Genomic DNA, 22,366 nt, shown 5'->3' with positions numbered 1-22,366 from the left:
TCTCTTGTTCATTTTTTTTTTTGGAGAATTGCTAATGACTACTCTGTGGTGAAAATATAATGTATAGTCAAGAAGAGATAAGAGGAAGACAAGGCATGGTGAAAGGGAATCAAACCAACAAACTTTATCAATAGTAGAGAATCCAGAGTTCACATCAACACAAGAAAGCATAACCAAGGCTGCAAGATGAGATACTCAAATTATGATACAACCCCATAGGTTTTGTTTTGGTTTACAATGGTGCACATTTCGTTTAATTTTGTATGTCATACCTAATGTCATGAAATACTGGGAAGTTTTTTTTTTTTTGGAGAATTGCATGTCAAACTGGGTTTGTCTATCTAGAGTATGTAAACTGACAAGTTTATATGTATGAAAATAGAATTGTATTGCTTGCAGCTTGCTGGTTACAAATTATGTATTTTTTCCTATTTTAAATGGACAACATTCATACTATCCAAATAATGTAATAGGAATATAATTTGGTGCAAGGATGCAGGTTTTGCAAATTCAACAAACCATACTTTGCAGATTCTTCAAAAGGATTGCAAGTTTAGTGTTTTTTTATGGTTTAATTGATTTAGAAATAGTATCACCTTTTAAAAAAACCAGTTCAGTTGATATAGAAGACAAAGAAAATGGTAGTTTGTGCTTGGACTGAAATTTCACAATTTGAAAAGTAGAGGGACTCAATGGGCACAATTTATAATAGAGGGACTAAAAGGGGATGGTTGCTATAGCAGAGGGACCAATCCTGGAATTACACAAAAATAGTACATAAAACCACGTCGCCTTTAAAAAATCCAGCTTAGCACATAGAGACAGCAAAGAAAACGGTCGTCTGTGCTTGGATGAAATTTCCCAATTTGAAAAGTAGAGGGACTCAATGGGGACAATTTATAGGAGAGGGACCAAAAGGGGAGGGTTGCTATAGTAGAGGGACCAATCTGGGAATTACATCAAAATAATTCTTATTGGTGTATCAAAAAGAAAAACAAAAAGTGATTCTCAAGTTCTAATAAAAGAGAGCTACCAACAACGAATAGAGGCCATCCTTAGTGAACACCAGTTTAATAGTGCATTCGAAATAGTTGATCAAGTTGTAGTCACGCTCTGAATAAGAAAAACATAAGATTTTAAAATAACTGCAACTTACAAACTGCAATAATTGTGTATATGTAACTATCCACCCTGAATTTTTCATCGACTTCAGCACAGTCAAGAAAGGCATAGTATTAAATAAATAACTCCTAGTGAGCTAGCTTCATGTAGACGTTGGTTTAAAAAACCTGCAAAAGTGACAAGAATAAATGTATACATCAAAAAGTAAAAAATAAAACTAAAATTTACAGTTTCTAAAAAGAGGCATCTCATATGATTATCTAAGAGGAACAGGAGTTTTTACCTCCCTATAATATACGTATATTGTTTCAACATGCAAGGAGTTTGGCAATTTGACAACATTTTAGTTCAAGAAAAGTTGTATGCAACAAATCCCTTTTTTCCCCAATAGCACCCTTACCATTCTGCCACACTTCACTAGCAAATAGACTATTCTTTAGATCCCACTCCAGAATGACTTCCCTGTCTTTTATTGGTGTACCGAGCTGAGCAACATGTTGCATATCTTGGGGCATTTTCTAACAATTATGCAACATCCATCTCACCGGTAACTACTTATAATTCACACTGTACTTGTGCTTGGTTTTGCTATGCCTTCTAAAGTGTTAATTTTTTTTATAAAAGGAGCTCAAGGTTAATTTATTGAAAGTAAAGGCAAAACAACAAAGAAAGAGAAAACAATACAACAAACTCTAAGAACAAAGGAGACAGAAAGAAGAAAACTGCTAACAACATACTAAAAATGAAAACCAAATCTCAAAATACATTTCATTATCCAACATGTGAAATCACGACCTTGATGTAAAAGAGATAGATCATGCAGGTTGGAACCATGGCAAGCTAAGCTATTAACAACCCTAGCCCAATTGTTAGAAATAAAGTGAATGGTGGGATTGGCGGCAACATGGAGCATATCTTTAGCTCTATTAATCCAAATCTTGTCCTTCCAATTCTGATCATTTCTATTGAGAGTTATACCATCATGAAGATTGAAACTAGAAATAAACATATGATTTAAAGAGATGTCAACATCCAGTAAAAACTTAAAAGCTTTTAAGATAGCTTTAACATCAGCTTCGATATAGGGTGTTGGCCTAAAGATTACAGCAACCTACCACCAAAATACTTGCATTAGAATTGACAATGAAGAACCTAGCACCTCCTCTCCCATGAATTGGATTCCAATTAGCTGCAACAAAAAGGAAAGGGCCCACATGAGAAGGAAAATTTGATAGTAAAAGACATTTTCCCATGTGAAAGTTGAGGCAGAAGAGTACTCCCTAACAAAAGTAACAATTCTTTTGGAAATAACCAAGTAATCAAAAACCTCATTTTTGAAAATATAATTGAAACAAGCCTTCCTAATAAACCAAATAGTTGATGCTATAACAGAAAGAATAAACATAGAGTGATTATTATTGTTCATGATGATCCAATCACCGGAAGTAATGCAAGTAGGGAACATGAAATTAAAGTTAGTAATACTCCCAACTGAAGTCCAAATAAGCTGAGCTTTAGAACAGTGATTAAACAAATGCTCTGCAGCTTCTGGCACTAAGCCACATAGCACACAATGTGAAGCAAGAATAATATTCAAATGATGAAGATAATCATAAGTTTTAACTTTGCCATGCAACATCAGCCAAACAAAATGTTTGCCCCTAGGGGCCACTTTGAAATGCCAAAGAATTTCCCAACCCTTCCACTGTTGCCAAGAATCAATGAAATTTTGATTGTGTTTGAAGTGAGAGTAAATTTTAGAGGAAATACGATTGCCAATTGAGTTGGAAACCAAACTAGATTATTTTAACCTTCAAAATCAATGTTTCCTGAACTAAGAGATTGAAAATTTAAATGCTCACCAAAGACAGTATGAAGTAAATTGAGGTTCCAATGGGTGTACAATAATAGATAAGAAATGATGATAGAATAAATATCAAGATCCATGTTTGAATAAGTAGGTTTAAAACCTAGAGGAATTTCAAAGTATCATAGATTTGTCATGAAAGAAGTAGTATTCGGATTGATAGAGTTCATCCATAAGTAAGGCTTAATAATATGAATGGTTTTGTAAAGCCCATGAAAGAACCAAGAACATTTTCTTGGGATAGAATTTGTCTAGAAATTTAAGTTGGCATTACTTACGAGCCAAAATACCTAGCCAAATAGTACCCTGATCCATTAACATAGCCAAGAACATTTTTAGACATCAAGGACAATTTAGAGTAAGTGAGATTTCTGATTGAAAGATCCCTCCCTCAGCTCGATCAAGCATAGTATCTTTCTAGTTAACTGAGCAAATACCATTTCGATTGCCACTCTTTGACCAAAAGAATTTCCTAGCCCATTTGAAAATTTTCTCCAAAACCAAAATCAGAATGGGATAAACTAAAAGATAATAGAGAGGAATGTGGAAAATGGAGGAGTTGATAAGAATAGTTTTTCTAGCAAGAGAGAGTCTAGCATGATTCTAATTTAAAACAATTTTGTTAATTTCATCCAACATTGAAGAAAAATGGGAAATTGAAAGTTTCTTAGGAGAAATCAAGATGACAAGATAAGTCATAGGGAAACTACCAGCTTGAAAATTTAGAATTACACAAATACTATGCTTGAGTTTCCAATTAAAACGATCAGGAAAATAAACTACAGACTTAGTATGATTGAATCTTTTCCCTAAAGCTTATCATAAATGGAGAAGCAAAGATTAATATTAGTGGTAATTTTTCTAGAAGCTTGGGGGGATTAAGATTAAGTCATCTACATACATCAAATGGTTAAAATTGGAATGCAAGTTAAGATCAAAACCTGAAATCATGTCAATGCTCATGGCATGATTTAGGATAGCAGTCAAATTTTGAGAAACCAAAATGAACAGGTGAGAACAAAGAGGGTCTCCTTGTCTAATACCCCGTAGACAAGGGTATCCAACAAGAAGGTTTCTTATGATAATAATAGAGAAGAAGCTGAGTTAATGAAAAGCTTGAATCCAGGAAATCCAAACAAGAGGAAAGTTCATTCTAGTTAGAGTGGTGAGAATTGCATTCCAGTTCAGGGTATCATAAGCTTTATCAATGTCATATTTAATCGCCATCATAGGGGGATACTTAAAATCATTATTCATGGAGTGAACAACTTCCTGGAGAGTAATAATATTATCAAAAGGGGGCCTCCTTGAAACAAAGCCACATTGCTCCCGACTAATAAGAACATGCAAGATTTTATTAAGACGATTTGATAAAATCTTAGACACAATCTTTTATCAATCATTGCATAAAGAAACGGGCAGAAACATACCTGGGGTTGGGTTTTTTTGGAATATGAGTAATATAAGTATTTCCCCAACAATTAGGCATAATGGAGTTTGAGAAGAAATAACTAACCACAGAAGATAAATGATCACCGATCTTATTCCTAGAAAAACCTGTAAAACTCAGCGTTAAATCCATTAGGTCCTAGACTTTTACCTGAGGTTAGAGAATTTAAATCTTGGAACACCTCATTCTTGGAGACCTCTTTAGTAAGCATGAGACTGTCATTCTGAGAAACAGAAGCCAGATCATTAGGAAGAGCATGTAAAATTTCAGAATAGCTAAAACTCTGAGAATCAGCCCAAAGATTAGTAAAATAATTTGTAAAGAAATAGAATCAAAATGATTCCGAACACGAATGGAATTGTTAATGGAGCTAGTGTTATGATCACCATTATGAACCCACAACATTCTATCCCTTTGGGCCCATTTAATGCAATTTTGTCTTTGAAGAGCAGAATATTTTCTATATAGAATCAATAAAACACTAGAAGGAATATCATGAGAATCACTTAGACCATCATTGGCTTCAGCTTCTAACATTTCATGATTTAGGATTTTGAGATTAGTATCAATAGAATTCATACCTTTGATTCTCCAATTTAGAAGCTGAAACCTAGGATCTAGCAATTGAGTTAGAAAAAGAATGCATGGGAGAAGAACGAGGGAGGGTATTCCAAATTTTCCTAATAATATCTACTCAAAACAATAGTTATCAAAACGAAAAAATAGAGTTTTTGGAGCTATCACAAGGAGAAGCTAAAAGGGGAATTGGAGCATGATCGGAAAAAGAATGAGAAATATGTTTAAGAAAATATGAATCAAACTTGGAAGATCAATCAGAATTAAGTAAACATTGGTCCAAATGGGCCCAATGTCTAGATAACCCAAATTGATTATTACACCAAGTAAAATTCGAACCAATAAAGGCCTCATCTAAAAGCTGATTTTTAGCAATAAAGTCTGAAAATAAATGATTTTTGTGAAGATAGTAATAATTAGACCCACCCTTATGCTCAGAAACATTAACCACAATATTAAAATCACCAATGACAATCCAAGGTAAATGTAAAGAATTCAAACTTGTTAACTCCTTTCATACTAAGGATTGACCTTGAATGTGAGTGGAGTTATAAACAATCAAAAGGAACCAATCTTCAGAGATACCTGTAGAAATGACTAAATGCAGAGCCCTACTGGAATTAACCACTGGAGATACCATACTAATATGATTTTTCCAAATGACGATGATGCCTCCAGAGTACCCATCAGCTTCAATCACCGTCCACCTCCAGTTTTGATTTAGTTTAGAACAGAACCTGCTAAGACGATGCGAGTCGGCTCTGGTTTCAACAAGGTAGAGAAAGAGAGGGTTCAACTTTTTTAGCATATGGAGAATATGGGAAGAAGTATCTTTGCCAGAGATTCCCCTATAATTCCAATATATGAGTTTCATTAGATCTATAAAATAAATAATAAATGTAACAAGAAGAAAAGAGTAGAAAATCATCCTGTAAAACCAAAACATCTATAAACCAACTTCTGAATAGAAGACAAAGAAGACATCAACCTAACTTAGGGTTCATCTCCACCAATATCAATCATTCCCTTCTTTTGGGAAGCAATTAGCTGTTTGCGGTCCTTTCCGAGCTAAAAGTTCTCTATGTAACCCAAGTTGATACTGGTCTAAGGTCATTGAATCAACAGACTCTTCATGCTCAGACTCACTCATGTCTTCATCTTCCTCCTCAGAATCACTCATGTCTTCATCGGAGTTGTTTGGAAGAGGGTTAGAGGGAAGAACAACTATCGAAACTTTTTCCACAATCATCAAATGCACTGCAGAGAGGCTCTCAGAATGCAACTAATTTTGGGGATGGTCTAAGATTCAGAGGACAGGAGAGGAAAGGAAGAAATTCCTGGAAAAACACTAGAGTTAGCCAGTTTCTTCACTTCTTTTTTTTGCTACCATTATGCCACTTGCAACCTTGGAACTTGAGGCGTCATTAGTTTAATTAGGAGCAGTAATTAAATCTGAGTGCATTGGAACCATATCATCTCGAGAAGTGGGGACAGACATATCTGAGAGAATCCCAGCAATTTCTTGAGGATTTGATTGATTGTTTTCAAGGCCACTATTCAAGGCATTGGGAAGGGCCTCTATGGTATGGGAAACAGTGTAACGAATCTGCGCTTCAGGACGATCGCCATGGCCCGCAACAAGGAACCGCCACGTGTCACATTGGTAGAGCCATTACAAATTCCCTACTCATTGAGTTTGTCGCCTGAGGCATCACGTGAAGATAACTTTTCAGCATGTGAGACAGGACCTCCATGCCACTATGAAACCAGCATCCAGGAACCGAAGTCTATTTCAGCAGGATCCGAAGATTTCATAACCTCCTTACCTTTCTCAGTGCCAGTAGGGTTAGGAGCAACTCTTTCCTCCCTACTAGCATACGAAGAACCCTAAAAATCCATGACCTCCAATCCCTATTGCTCCAAAGGAACATGATAGTGGGGTGGAGAGGAAATTTCCTGATTCTCCGATCACCGCCGGTTGTAAGAGTTGGGCCCATGTCCTACAAGGCCACAAATATAGCAAAAAGTAGGAAATTTCTCATAGAACCACCACAAAAACCTTGTTAAACTCATCACCAATCCAGATTCCTTGCTTTAGAGGTTTTGATAAGTCAATTTCAACACATAAAGAAGAAAATTTACATCTAGACAAAGAAGAGGTATACTCATCAATTTTTTGGAGGTGACCCATGCGAGACGCAATTGTCTCTAATGTATCTCCATCCCAAAAATCAACTTGCAAGTTGTGTAATTAAATCCAAATTGCAGTAGTAGAGAGTTTGGTAAAGGCCGATTCAAAGAAAGGCTGCCAAGGTGCAAGCTGTAAAACAATACCATTAATAGTCAAGGGTCATCAAACAAGATTTTCTACATAATATCATTAGTTTCACAGTGAAAGAGAAGATAACCATTAGGGAGATTAGAGATATGAACTACACCAAAGTCACTCCGTTTCGATTGAAGAATCAATTTAGTTTGCTCAAAAGGAGGCTGTTTACCAAAGAACTTGCCATATAGAGCATGTTGAAAATGCATACGAGCTCTAGCCAATGCATCATCTTCTATGCAAATGAACTTAGTTGTGGAAGCCTTAAGTTTCTCATGGATGGGACTGACAAGGTCCCCTTGCTTATATCCCGCAAGTGCACGGGTTTGTCGAAGTAATAATCCCGGATGAGCGGGGTCGAATCCACAGGGAGTAGGGAGTAAAGACACTTAATTCGATTCTTAGCTATGTGGAGTATCAACAATGATAAGTGTGGTAATGATTCAATTCTCAGAGATTAAAAGCAACAAGTAAGAGAGCAAAAGTAAGGAGGAGGCAAGGCAATCGATAAAGATGGGCTACTCGGATGATGTTTCACCTAGGATAATCGCTTCAAGTGCAAGAACTCTCTATTATGCTTCCTAATCAATGCAATGGTGAGTCGTGGAAATCCTTACATACATAGTCCCAAATCTAAGGTCAACTATGCCTAACTCTATACATGTCCCGGAGGAGAAATCGAACAATCTCAACACCTCGCACTCTCATAGAGTTGCAATGAGCTCTAGGGATTCCAAGTGATAAATCTCTTCCCTAGATTTAGACCCTAACCCTTTGGTCCGAAAGCGGAAGGTCCCTAGCCATAATTAAGCCCCTAGATACTAAGATCACCTCAACGCTTTACTCCATTGCACGCGCAACTAGGCTCCAACGGAGGTTCATCCCTTAGACCATTCACTCTATTATGGCAGCGAAAGAACTCGAGGAACGGAGGTAGAATCTATCACGCCGAGGGGAAAGGGGACGCTCCCTGCACCTCTCGACTCACCCTCTCAACCCTCTCCAACCTAGCTTTTGTCTAACGCTCGTGGTGTGTCACTCACTCACAAGGTTACCAACAAGAACTCTCAACCCTAGTGTCACTCTAGGGGAAATGTTCATACAATCAAGCATTCAAGGTTGGAACTCACAATAAACATCAATTTATTGAAAGCATAATAAAGAAGTTCAATGAAACTAATACATCCTAGGGTTCACAATCACCCAAGTACCCACTAGGGGTTTAGCTCTCCATGGAGCTAAGTACAATCAAAGAAATCAAATGTAAAAGCAATAAATCCATAAAGAAACCCCCTCGATGGTCGTGTCGATGGTCTTGTGGAAAGTCCTCTACTCGTCGTCCAAGGATTCCTTCGTCCGGTATAGGATACGCCTCGATCGAAGCTCCCCTACCAACTTTCTTCCTAATGGAATCACGATGTCGGAGCCATAGAACCTCTCCAAAACCTTGGCCAATACCCCTCGAAACCCTAGCCAAGCCCTCTCTCAAGTTGGGGAAAAGATGGAGAAAAGAATACCAAAAATCGGGGCTGAATCGGCTTTTAAATAGGGTCGAATCGGGCAACTCCATGGGCGTGATCGGTACACGCGCCCGCGCGGAATTTCCACACGGGCGTGGATAATTTCCACGCCCGTGTGGATTCTCTGCTTCTCCGATTTCTCGCCGGCATGAACAAAGTGCTCGCTACAGTGTTGCTGCAATGCTCTGCTATAGTCTTTGACCTGAATAACTTCCCAATTCCATACTTTCATCGGGGTAACGCAAACGGGCACACGTTCACGTCGTGAATCACTTGCTTTTTCAATGATATATATGTTGGTGGGGTTCTTGTTCTTGTATGCATAAGACGGAATGCTCGAGTGTGCCTGCCTTTGTGCCCCTCCAAATGGATGTACTCACTTGAATGCGAGGAGGTTGGCACACACTCTAGCATCTCACACCTGTCCTATGTCTTCGCGTTTGAACCTTAGCAGGATCTCCTCCAAAATAGGTGCATTATGATCCACATTATCCCATTTCCTTCATACTCAGCCTCACAACCCTACCTGCATAAAAGTAACATAAAAACACACATGTTAATGTAAAAAACTGAGAAAAGTAATGCTCAACATAAAGAATGAACGTTTCGCATTCATATTGCACAAGCACATATCAGGGACCATCATGGAGGGGACAATGTTAGGACGATGATGAACCGCTGAGCTATCTCTGCCCATGAGAGAGGCGAAGGGGGAACATGTCCCCCACTTGCCATAGCAAGAGGGAAGGAGAGGAGGAGAGAAGAGAATAGGAGCAGAAGAAGAAAGAAAGTCACAGGACACAACCAACGATTGAGTAGTATATATTAATTTAGTAGTCTGGAGGATTCACATGCTCAAGGACATTGTTCCCAAGGCCCCCAAAGTATTCTTTAACCATTTTCATTGATCCATGATATGTAATTAGGCTTCCTTTGGCTAAAAGAATTAAATCATCTAACATCTTGAATAATGTATAACTGAAAAACAAATAAAATAGCATCCACAGCGTATTGAGGAAAGAGGTTGGGGATCAATATTCTAGATCTACGATGTTAGGAAGTAATATTTTGACGATTAGCATAATGAAACCTTGATCATGATGTCTAAAAAAAATTTAGTAGGAAAAACAAAAATAGATAAAGATGACAATTTGTTTTTATAAATTCATGCTATCGTGATTGTCAAAATAACCTTGGTTGGGGAACAACCAAACAAATGGTTAGTCCTTCAAGGGTTTCATGGTGAAGTGCTCTCAGTAGAAGTTGGGGTGAGGAACTTGATAAGTGCTTGTGTGTTAAGAATGCGAAGTATTCTTTCCTTATGATGAGCATTACTTTTATCAGGTTTAAGCGCTAATACGTGTGTATTTGTGTTCTTTTGCGCACGTAGGGTTGTGAAGCTAAGTATTAAGAAAAGAAGCCAAAAGTAGATCGTGAACGCACTATTTGGTGGAATGTTGGAAGGAACAAACGCGAAAACACAAGTGGTCTAAGATACGTGAATGTGTGCCAACTTCCATGTATTCAAGCCATTACAATGAGTTGGAGGGGCACAAAGGTAGTCACATTTGCGTATCCCAACTTGTGCAATGATAGCAAGATCTTCACCAATGAAAAGTGGATTTGGGAGTGTTTTTGGAGGGGATACTCTAGTAGTTACTATTCACAGCCGGCCAAAAATCAGAATTCTAGAGAATCCACACGGGCGTGTGGAACATCCACATGCCCGTGTGGATGCCCGATTCTAGCCTATTTAAAGTCATTTTTCAGCCCGATTTCAGCATCCTTTTTCCTATCTTTTCTCCAACTTTTAAGAGGTCGGTGGCTAGGGTTTAGAGAGGCTTTGGCAAGGCTTTTGGAGTGGTTCTACGACTTTGACACCGCGTTTCTCTTGGAAGATAGTTATTGGGAGAGCTTTCGTTGGCACCGATCCTGCGAGGTGTGCCCTAGGCTTGACAAGGGGACCTTTGGAGAGGACGAGGCCACTCCACAAGACCATCGACATGAATACCTAGGGGGTTTTACTATGGGTTGCATGTTTTTACTTTAAATTTCATTATTGATTGTATCTTGCTCCATGGAGAGCTAAAACCCCTAGTGGGTACTTAGATTTGTGGACCCTAGGATGTATTTGTTTCATTAACCTTTTATTATGCTTTCCTTAATTGATGTCTTTAATTGAGTTTCAATCTTGAATGCTTGTTGAATGATTTCTTCCTTAGAGTAACACTAGGTTTGAGACTCTACATTGGTAATCCTTATGAGTGAGTGACACACCATGAAGGTTAGATAAAGAAAGATTGGAGAGGGTCGAGAGGGTGAGTGACACGTCCGAATATGCGTGTAAACCGCAAGTGCACGGGTGTCGAAGTAATAATTACCCCGGTGAGTGGGTAGTTGAATCCAAAGGGAATAGAAGTATTAGTATTAACCAATTCTTAGTTATCTAGTCAAAATCAATGGATGTGATGAAATGAACTAATTGCAAGAGAATTAATAAGCAAGCAAACGAGCGAGAAAACAAGTAAAGGAGATCTCAATCAATAAAGATGAGGTACCCGGGCAATGCTCCCCGTAGGATCAACATGAAGCTCATAATTCACTATATGCTTCTAAAACGAGTCTAATGAGTTGAGGTAATCCAAAAACTACCGGCCCTTGCCTCCAAACCACTGGTACTAGTCCCCTACAAGGTCCCGGCGGAGAAATCGCTCAATCTCAACACCTCACACCACATATGACCGCAATACACTCTTGGGACACCTAAGAGTGAAACTGATTCCTAAAGATGAATCCAACCCTAATTCCCGGTAAAGGATCTCTAACCCTCTACAAGGTCCCGGTGGAGAAATCTCTCAATCTCACGCCTCACACCAAATATGGTTGCATAGAGTTTAGGGAATACGGAGATAGGAACCACTTAATCGGAAGGGAAAGGGGACACTCCACTATCTCATGACTCACCCTCTCAACCCTTTTTAACCTTGAAGTTCTAACTCTAACGGAGATCTCTCTCACATCAAAGTAACAATTCATGCGAATCCAATCAACCACAAGGATTAATTAAACAAGCAAGCAATGGGAACACAAGATTAAAACTCAAATCAACTCGGATTTAATAAAAACATAAAGCAAATCATTACAAAAACATAGATCCTAGGGTTCACATGCCCAAATACCTACTAGGGTTTAGCCATCCATGGAGTAAGTTACAAAACAATGATGAATACAATGAAAAACAATGAAAACCATGAAGTAAAACCCCCTTAAATTCGTGATGATGGCCTTGATGGGTCGCCCAACGTCTTGAAGAATCCTTCTCCGAAGCTAGGTCGTGGAAGGCTCCCTCTATGCTATGACGGAGAGAAGATCGATCAAAGTTGGTGATGGACGCCCCCCAATATCTCCAACGACCTCCTCCAAAGCCCTAGCCGCCTTGCCTTCAAAGTGTTCTCTCAAACCCTTGCCAAAAGTCTCTTAAAAATAAGGCAAACGGCCTATTTAAAGCCCAAAATCGCGCCTGTCACGTGCCCTCACGCGCCCGTGTGGATTTTCCACGTGGCCGCGTGGGCTGCAGGAATTATCATGATCAGTAATTTTGCTACAGTACTACTACAGTGAACTTATTACAGTAAAATTGCTACGGTACTTTTCACAAAACGCGGTCCAAACACTCTTCTCTTGAGGCCACATGTCCGGGCACACGTCCATGTGGTAGGCTATAAAACTTTTCTTCATCGACGTATCTTTGAGAGGTCTTGTAATCTTCACAAAGAGAAGGAACATGAAGATGTGGCTGCCTTTGTGCCTTTCCAACTAGTGAATTGACTTGAATCTTCTTGGAAGTTGACACACATCTCCACGTTTATGAACTCCTCTCGTGTCTTGGTCCTTGAATTGAACAAGAACTCCCAACATTGTGTCTTTATAGCCTATCTTTGCTTCCTTTTTACTCTTCAAGGCATTCACAACCTATATGCATAAAAGAACACCAAATACACAATATAAGACATAAACCATAGTAAAAATGATGCTCAATGCATATAAAACATATATAAAAATATGTCTACTCAAGCACTTATCAGTGAGTCGAGAGGTAGCGGAGCATCCCCTTTCCTCTCCGGTGTGATTTATCCTAACTCCACATTCCAAGAGTTCTTTGCGGTCACAATAGAATTAAGGGCTAAGGGATAAACTCCATTGGGGCTTAGTTGCGCGAGCAATAGAGTGAAGCGTTGAAGTGACTTTAACACCTGGGGCTTAATTGTGACTAGGGGTATTTCGCTTGGACCAAAGGGTTAGATCTACATATAGGAATAGGGTTTATCACTTGGAATCCCTAGAGCTTCTTGCAACTTTACACAATGTGAGGTATTGAGATTGGTTGATTTCTCCACTGGGACATAGTGTAGAGTTAGTCACGGTTGACCTTAGTTTTGGGACAATGTATTTAAGGATGTCCACGACTCATTAAGCATTAGTTAGGAAGCATAATAGTTGGTTTTGTACTTGAAACGATAATCCTAGGAGGAACAATATCCGAGTACCCCACTTTTATCAATTGCCTTTCCTCTCATTTATTTGTGCCTCTCTTTCTTATTTTCTTTAGTTTGTTTGCATTGATCTTTATCCATACCATCATTGTTTCATTTCCACTTAGTTAAGTAGCAATCTTGGTGTTTCTATTCCTTATTCCCTGTGGATATGATACCCCACTCACCTAAGATTTATTACCGTGCACTTGTGGGTCACACGCAAGGGGCGTTGTTAGAACTATCCAAGCCAGATGTTGATGAGTCTAGAATGAGCAATGATGTTTTCGTAACCATTTCCAATCCAGTATTTATCCATTCCTTTTGTGCCCCAGAGATTCCACGTTTCTCAACTGTCCACACCAAAGAATTTCGTATAGCTAGTAAACCTAAGGATTCAATAACTCTTTCAATAACAAGAACTTTGTTAGCCTTCGACATGCCTACAACAAACCTATAATGTGCGAGTAAAAATAATTAGCAGAATTTGATGAGCATGTACATAAAAAACACAGCCAAAGACAAGCTTGGAAAATTTTAATATTTTATATGGTTTTGCCTTTAGGAAGATTAGTGAATGCATCTTGAGCATGATCATGAGTGAGATGGCATAACAAGTAAGAACTCAAAAAAGAGCACTTAAGATATTGGGGCCAATGGTAGGATAGCCACTAGCAATGTGTCAAGCATAAACTGGAACTTTTACTGATTATGATAGACAAATAGATGAATGGTGAGCAATAAGAGAACATACATTGACTAGAAGAACATGAGACTTCTTTATAAAAAGATAATGCTTAATTAGATTGAGGATATATTAACAAAGTAAAAAAATGATGCCAGAAGGACACAATGGTAGATGCATAGAATGGCTTATGGTATGAATCACTAATGAACAACATCTTACAAATTTGTTTAATCAATTCCTCGAGTTCACTAAATTATTTGGATAAAAAATAAACATCAAGTGGCAAAGTTTGGTCCAACCATAAGCTTAGAAGCTAGAAGGAAATTTTCTCTTGAGGTTTTAAGAGTGCATAAGGAAAAACGCCTCAGAGTGGGAATCAATTTAATTAAAAAAAAAACAATAAAAGAATTTTCTAGTAAATATATTTAAGATAGTAAGATTCAGAAGATAACTTAGAGTTTCTGCCATGGGGCTTTGATATCTCCAAAACTGAAAGCCAATTCAAGGAAAAGGAGAGATTCAACTCTAACTCTAATAGTATATATTAAACTTGAGAGAGTTGCAAAGTGGAAACAGACTCAATAAGAAGATAAGTAGAAGATGTAATATAATTAAGACTATAATAAAGGCTTACAACATCTATAGATATGCTTTAGCAGGATGACTCGTTCAGTGCAATTAATGAGCCTTATATGGGCAAAAAAGATAAGGAAACAAAGACAAGTTCTTCAACCTTAACCTGATAACTCCACAATAAACTCCACTATCACTAGTAAATATGAATACTCCATAACCACCAGAGCCACCAATTCTAGACTCGGTCAAGCAAGACCCATAAGATGTTGGTGTCGTGATTTTAACAATATATTGTTTAATGACAAAGGATGGGAAAATAGAATATGTTCATACCTGCAATTTGTGCTGAACCAGAGATTTTCCTCGATTATCAAGTTTCTATGCACAATATCATCTTGTGGCATAAAACTGACACACCCTTGTTCCAAATGGCGCGCGATGTCGAAGCCGTAGAACCTCTCCAAAGCCCTAGCCAATACCTCTCAAAACCCTAACCGCCGCCCTCTCTCAAGTTGGGGAAAAGATGGAGAAAAGAATGGTGAAATCGGGGCTGAAATCGGCTTTTAAAGGACTATAATCGGGAATCCACAAACTCGTGTGAGAGCCCCTGTGGATTTTTCATATGGGCATGTGGAATTTCCACACGTCCGTATAAATTCTCTGTTTTCTGGTTTTCTCGGCCGGCTGTGAACAGTGCTGGTACAATATTCTTGCTACAGTTTTTGCTACAGTGCCTACTGCAGTACCAGCCTGAAATACTCCCGAATCCTTGCTTTCATTGAGGTAACGCAAATGGGCACACGTTTACGTCGTGGATCGCTTTGCTTCTTCAATAACGGACATATTGGTAGAGATCTTGTTCTATATGCACAAGTCGGAATGCTTGAATGTAGCTGCCCTTGTGTTCCTCCAAATAGTTGTGCTAACTCGAATACGAGGAGGTTGGCACACATTCCCGCATCTCGAACCCGACTTATGTCTTCGCGTTTGAACCTTAGCAAGATTTCCTCCAAATTGGTGCATTACGACCCACATTGGCTTCTTTTCTCTCATAATCGGTCTCACAACCCTACCTGCATGAAAGTAACATAAATACACACATATTAGCGTTAAAACCCGAGAAAAGTAATGCTCAACACAAGGAAAGAACACTTCGTATCCTTATCGCACAAGCACTTATCAAACACCCCCACACTTAAGCTTTTTCTTGTCCTCAAGCAAAAATTAAAACATTAAAGCATAAACGAAGGAAATATTGGAAATGCTTGGCCTTAGGTTCACCAAAGCATACAAAGAGAGCATTCTACAAGTAAGGGAAATTTCAACACTAAATATGAAAAATGAATGCTCTAGCTAAAAACTTGAACCAAAAAGGACAACAAACCCAAAATCGTGTAAGTGTGTGAACTCACTCAAGTCAACCTAAAGTATACTCCTCAAAGTTCTACGTATAAGGGACTTATTTATCTACAAAAGGTAACAAAAATTCAAAACGAGTAGTAGCTTCACACATCCTCTAAGGTAGCCCTTTCCAAAGCGGCCACTAAAGTGGCTTTCACACTTTCGAAGTGGTAGCTCTTTCTATCGGGGTGGTAGCTTTCACACATCCCATGAGATAGCTCTTTCTCTCATTAGTGAATAGCTAGTATCGGACTTATGAGAGTAGCTTTATACATCATAGGTGGTAGCTCTTTCCACCCAACAAGCACAACTAAACAACAAACCTATTTTGTTTTTTCTTTTCATTTTTCCATTTTTTTTTCAGAATTAACACAAAAAACAACTATAACTAGTCCCTTATACATCAAACATGAGTTTCCAAAAGAGTTCAAAGAGTGAGTAGTGTAACAAGTGTCGATCGGGCAAAAATTCCTAGAAATTCAAGGAAAAACTAGAGCATGAAAACATTCAATGTTAAAAATTCTCATAAACTCAAGAATACAATCATTGCAACTAAGGTGAACTGCCATTGGCTATGTGAGCATGTATATCAATCAAAAATAGTATAAAAGAGATGCGTGCACTATGAAACTCCACCCTCCCCCACACTTAAGTTGTACATTGCCTCAATGTACACATGCAAGCTCATTCATAATGTAAATCAATTAAATTCAGATGTGGGAGAAGCACTCAAAACAATACTCCCCTGACTCCTACTGTAGCATTCGATGGGGTTAAGTCCTTGGGAGTGTTGTTCCAACGGGTTGTGAAGCTCATACGGCCAAGTGCCGAAACACCTTGGCCGTGCCCATGACAAAGTCTCAATTCCCATGATGACAAAACCATCTGTACGCATACACGAGGGGGTTCAGTGAAGCTCAATAAAAACAAAAATAACTCAAGTATATAAAAGATAAGACAATGAATACAACTCGAGATACAAAATGAAAATAAACTTAGAAGGAAAGTCCTTTATGAGTATACAAGTCCAAAATAAAATGCGGAAGTAAAAGACGAGGAAAATAAAATCAAGTGTCGATGTCGTACTCTGGCTCTACTGCTGCTGCTGCTGGTGATGAAGTACATGGTGGTTCAACTGGTACCGGAATAGGGGATGGAGGTACCAGAGAAGCTGAGGGGGCCTGAGGAGTCCTCGGCCGGAGGACAAATGACGAGCCAACATCTCGCTCTAAGATCTTCTTTAATGTGTCAAAACGTGCCATGAACTCCGTATACTATATGGGCTGCGCAGCCTTAATATCGGCAATCTTTGCTCGGGACTCTGCTACCTCTGTCCGTATCACCTCCATAGCGCTCTCGAGCCTCTCAAAGTGATCCTGGGCTTGAGATGGTGAAAACATGCGCACGGGGAGTGGGTCCTCTGTCATCGGAGGTGCCTCGGTCTCCATAGGTGCTGACTGAGGCTCGGGGGCAGGCTAGGAAGCCTCGGCATCACCTCCCTCCTCCTCGGTTATATCTGGGACCGGTAGAACCAGAGCATAAACCCCCGTCTGAACCGTACGGACCATGCCCATCAATCTCATCATCTCCAGCCTCAGGGGCGCAGGTATACTCATTTTCTCGGCCCCATGAATCGCGCCCAACGACCCATACCCAGAGCTAATCTCGTAATGTATGGACACAAGAAAATCGCTCCCAATCTGGTATACTAGCCCTGATATCGAATGTACTCAGCGACGATGTGCCCTAGATGGATCGGTGTGCGCTGCATCATCGAATACAAGTACAGAAGCTCCTGCCGGATCAAAATACCAGTGCTATCACCATGACCATTCACCTACCTGCTCATGATGGCATGTAGATATCGGTACGCAGGTCGGGAAAGGCACGTGGCCTTGGATACCCCCGGCTCATATTGGCCCTGACCATATAATGCTCTGTAAGCTCTCTGTAGGATTAGAGCTCCAGGATAACTGCTTCAGAATCGAGAGTACTCCTTAGTGTCTCAGAATGTCTCCTCGCATAGCCGAGTTGAACTCGAAAACCGAGTGATACTCGCACTCATAGTAATGTCCAAGTGCTCTGAACTGAACTACGTTGAGGTCGTCGAATCTCGCATAGGATCTGTCAAACTCGAATGATGACAGAACCTTCAGTATAAGCTCCCGGATGGCTGGTTCTCTAATTGACAATAACTGCCTCCAACCATTCACTGAAATGAGATCCTCGACCTCATCAGCGAACTCATCCCCCTGCTGCAAATCTCTCAATATACTCGTGTCCAATAACCGAGCTTGTCCGAACCAAAGTCTCGACAGACGCTCAAAATTAACCTGATGCTCTGGGATAGTGAATCTTATGCTCTCGGACTCAGGAGATGACTCTCGCAGACACTTATCAGCTTGTTTCTTTGACCTGGGTGCCATAGTCTGCAAAAATTGAAAGAAAATTGATCAAACCAGTTAATTAAACATAGCTGTAGAAATCCACACGGTCTTGCGGAATTTCCGCATGCCAATGTGGATTCATGGGCAGTGAACAAACGCATGGCCACGCTTCAAACTTCACAAATTCACCATTACAACGCTTTTACTTTGTTCTAAATATAAATAATCATTCTAATTGAAGAAACGAAGTATTATTGACTAGTTTCATCGATGAAAATCATGAATTTGCGAAGGAAATCAAAGATAGGGCTTACCGTTGTGTTGAGATGAGAAAGCTTTGAAAGTCGCCGGAAAACCAAGAAAAATCCTTCCAAATTGGCGATATGAGGTCGGGAAACAATGTAGGAGTGCTCTTAGACAATTGGAGGATATTAGGGTGAAGAGAAACGATAATCCTTTTAAAAGGACTCGCCTCTTGGAGTTCTGTCCATCCACACGGGAATGCGAAAATTACACACGCCCGTGTACCTCCACAGGAAAGCTTCACAGGGCCAAGTGCACGCCCCTGTGTGCTCTCAGAAAACACTCACTGCCTCTGAACGCAAATACACGGGCGTGTGAGAAATACCCACACCCGTGCGCCCGACCCACAGGGGCAGCCGCACGTCCCTGTGGCTGCTCTGGACATCCGAGAAAAATTCCTAAGTGTTCTGCACGCTTGTGTGGAAATTCCGCACGGACGTGAACATTCACAAGCCCAACTCACAGGGGCAAGCGCACGCCCCTGTGACTTCTAAGGATGAAGAGAGCTCCTCTGCAGAGATTCGCACGGACGTGCGGAAATTACCCACGCCCGTGCGATTTTCACAAGGTTGCCCACAGGGGCGAGTCCACGCCCTTGTGTGCTTTCGAAAAAATCTGCCAATCTCTACAGGAATTCACACTCTTGTGCGGAAATTACTTACGGGCGTGCGAGAATTACATGGTCATTCACAGGGGCGAGTTCACGCCCCTGTGCCTTCTCTGGATGAGCTCGCAATACAAAACAACGGGCGTGTGTTAATTCCACATGCCCGTGTATTTTCTCTGGATGCCTTAGAAAATTCTGCAAGCTCTGCAGAAAATTTCTGAACATGTTTACACACTCAGAGCCTACCCTAATATGCAATTTATACCAGTGAAAAGCATGAGAAATAGCCCAAATGACCAAAACTTTGCCAAATTCACATGAAAACACACGATGAACTTGAAAACCCATGATAAAATCACAGCATAAATATAAAACATCAAGACACCAACACTCAACAATTTATTCAAGCAACACTAAACTACCAAATTAAAAAAACAGTAAACACTTGGGTTGCCTCCCAAGAAGCGCTTTTGTTTAAATGTCACTTAGCTTAACGTATCTTTGTCTTACCTAACGGGGCTCATAGATGAAAGTTGCCCTCTTACCCATGGCTTGGAAACATGATGAGCAAAAATCTCTTGAGGGTAGAGGGTGAATTTTTCGGGCTTTGGGACTGCCTAGCAATGATTCACCCAGCTTGTTCGGTTCACGCATCGTCTCCAACAACCTTGGAGCGCTTTCGTGGCGCCTCCCTAGCCCCTCTTCAATTTCTGAGCACCTTCTTCAATATCCCCGGGGTAGATGGTACTTCTTCCGTCGAACCAAGCATCATTACTTTTTTATTGTCCTCCTCTTGGTCGAACAAGCCTTCGTATGGATCCGGATTGAACATTTCCTGCATGTATTCACCAACAATCTCATCAGTAGTGTTTAGAAAATATAAAGTATCATCGAAATCAAGAGAATGTCGCATGGCTTCAGCAAGGCAGTATGTGAGCTTGTCATCTCCAACTCTCAAAGTTAGCTCTTCGTCGTCCATGTCAATCAATGCCTTGGAAGTCCGCAAAAATGGCCTCCCAAGTATCAAGGGTACATCTGCATCCTCATCGGCATCTAGAACTATGAAGTCTACTGGAAATATATACTTGTCTACCTTGACAAGCACATCTTCGATGATACCCCTCGGATGTCTCACCATTCGATCTGCCAATTGCAAAGTCATCCGGGTAGGCCTAGGCTCGCCCAAGCCTAGCTTTTGAAAGAAGGTGTATGGCATGATGTTGATACTGGCCCCTGAGTCCGCCAATGCCATTTCTTTACCTAGATTGCCAATATTACACGGAATGATGAAGCTTCTTGGGTCTTTCTTCTTGTTCGGCATGTTCTTTTGCAAAACCGCTGAGCAAGATGCATCTAAAATCACTGAAGCACTCTCCTCTAACTTCCTTTTGTTGGTCAACAAGTCTTTCAAGAATTTCGCATACTTAGGCATTTGGGCCAATGCCTCAACAAAAGGAATATTAATGTGGAGTTGTTTGAACAAACTCAAGAACTTCTTGTACTGTTCATTCCCTTGGTCATTCTTTAATCTAGAGGAATAAGGGATTCTTGGCTTCAAAGGTGGGGGTGCCACCTCCTTCTCTTTGCTTGCTTCCTTCTCAACCTCTATAACCTCAGGTGCGTGTTCATTTGGCTTCTCACTCGGAAACTTACTCTCAACCTCACAACCACTTCTCAAAGTGATTGCCTTCACATGCTCTCTAGGGTTGGTCTTGGTATTACTCGGTAAGCTTCCATGTGGCCTTTCCGATAGAGACTTCGCAATCTTCCCCACTTGATTTTCAAGATTATGCAAAGAGGCGATATGGTTGCGAAGTGTAGCCACAAATGATTGAAATCTTGTATCTGACAATTGCACAAACCTAGTTAAGGCCTTCTCCAAATCGTTCATTCGGGTCTCCAAACCTGAGACTCTGTTTTCCATGTTTGGGGCTTGCTGTCGTTGTTGGAAACCCGGTGGCCCTATGGTCTTTTGTGGACCTTGTTTGCTCCACGAGAAATTGGGATGACTCTTCCAACCCGGATTGTAGGTATTGCTGTATGGATTTCCTTGATTCCTCATGCTATTACCCACAAAATCGACGTTTTCAATCGAAGATACATCACCAATAGACATCGGGCAATCGGAGGGAGCATGTCCTCTACCACACCCGGTGCAAGTAATCATGTCCCCTACTCTGTTCGAAGTTAGAAGATCTAACTTCTTACTCAATGATTCCACTTGAGCCGCCAACGAAGTCACTGCATCTATCTCATGGAGACTGGCCACTTTTTCTTCTCCCTGGCATTCCATTGGTAGTTGTTTAACTCCATTTCTTCAATTAATTGACGGGCCTCACTGGGGATCTTGCTACCTAAGGTACCTCCTACTGCCGCATCCAAGAGTTGCCTTGTACTCGGATTCAAACCGTTGTAAAAGGTCTGAACAATCATTCACTCCGGGAATCCATGTTGCGGGCACTTTCTCAGGAGCTCCCTGAACCTTTCCCACGTCTCAAATAGAGACTCCAATTCCAACTGTACAAAGGATGAGATCTCATTCCTAAGCTTTGCAGATTTTCCGAGAGGGAAATAATAGCCAAGAAAAGCTTCTACCCTCTCCTCCCATGTGGTAATTGATGCTCTAGGTAATGAGTGTAGCCACTGCTTCGCTCTTCCTTTCAAGGAAAATGGGAAGGCTCTCAACTTGATGGCATCATCCGTTACCCCATTTATCTTCAGCATATCACACACCTCAAGAAAGTTCTCTATATGACCTGCTTTGGATCCTCATCGGCCAAACCATTGAAACTGCATGGATTGTCGCAACATGTGGATGAATGCCGCCCTAAACTCAAGTTCGAGTCAGTAATCGGGGACGACAATGCTCGATTATGTCCCCAATCATCAAGGTCTGCATAATCGGACAATGTCCGCTGCTGCTCATTCTATTATGCCATGTTTTCAGATTCTTCTACTTCAAAATTAGGTAGATTAGACTGTTCTTGCACAAGTTCTTTTCCTTTTCTTCT

General features: G+C 40.2%; 1 non-coding gene across 1 annotated transcript; it reads left to right on the top strand.

The window, feature by feature from the left end:
- Positions 1 to 21,798: 21,798 nt before the first annotated feature.
- Positions 21,799 to 21,905, top strand: LOC120281908. The gene has a single exon (XR_005542835.1). It is a non-coding gene; the product is annotated as a small nucleolar RNA R71 (small nucleolar RNA).
- Positions 21,906 to 22,366: the final 461 nt, after the last annotated feature.

This window comes from Dioscorea cayenensis, chromosome 2 (assembly GCF_009730915.1).
Source record: "Dioscorea cayenensis subsp. rotundata cultivar TDr96_F1 chromosome 2, TDr96_F1_v2_PseudoChromosome.rev07_lg8_w22 25.fasta, whole genome shotgun sequence".
In the NCBI taxonomy this organism is placed as follows: Eukaryota; Viridiplantae; Streptophyta; class Magnoliopsida; order Dioscoreales; family Dioscoreaceae; genus Dioscorea; species Dioscorea cayenensis.
The sequence above is the reverse complement of the archived record's forward strand: the minus strand, read 5'-3'. Positions and strand labels throughout refer to the sequence as shown.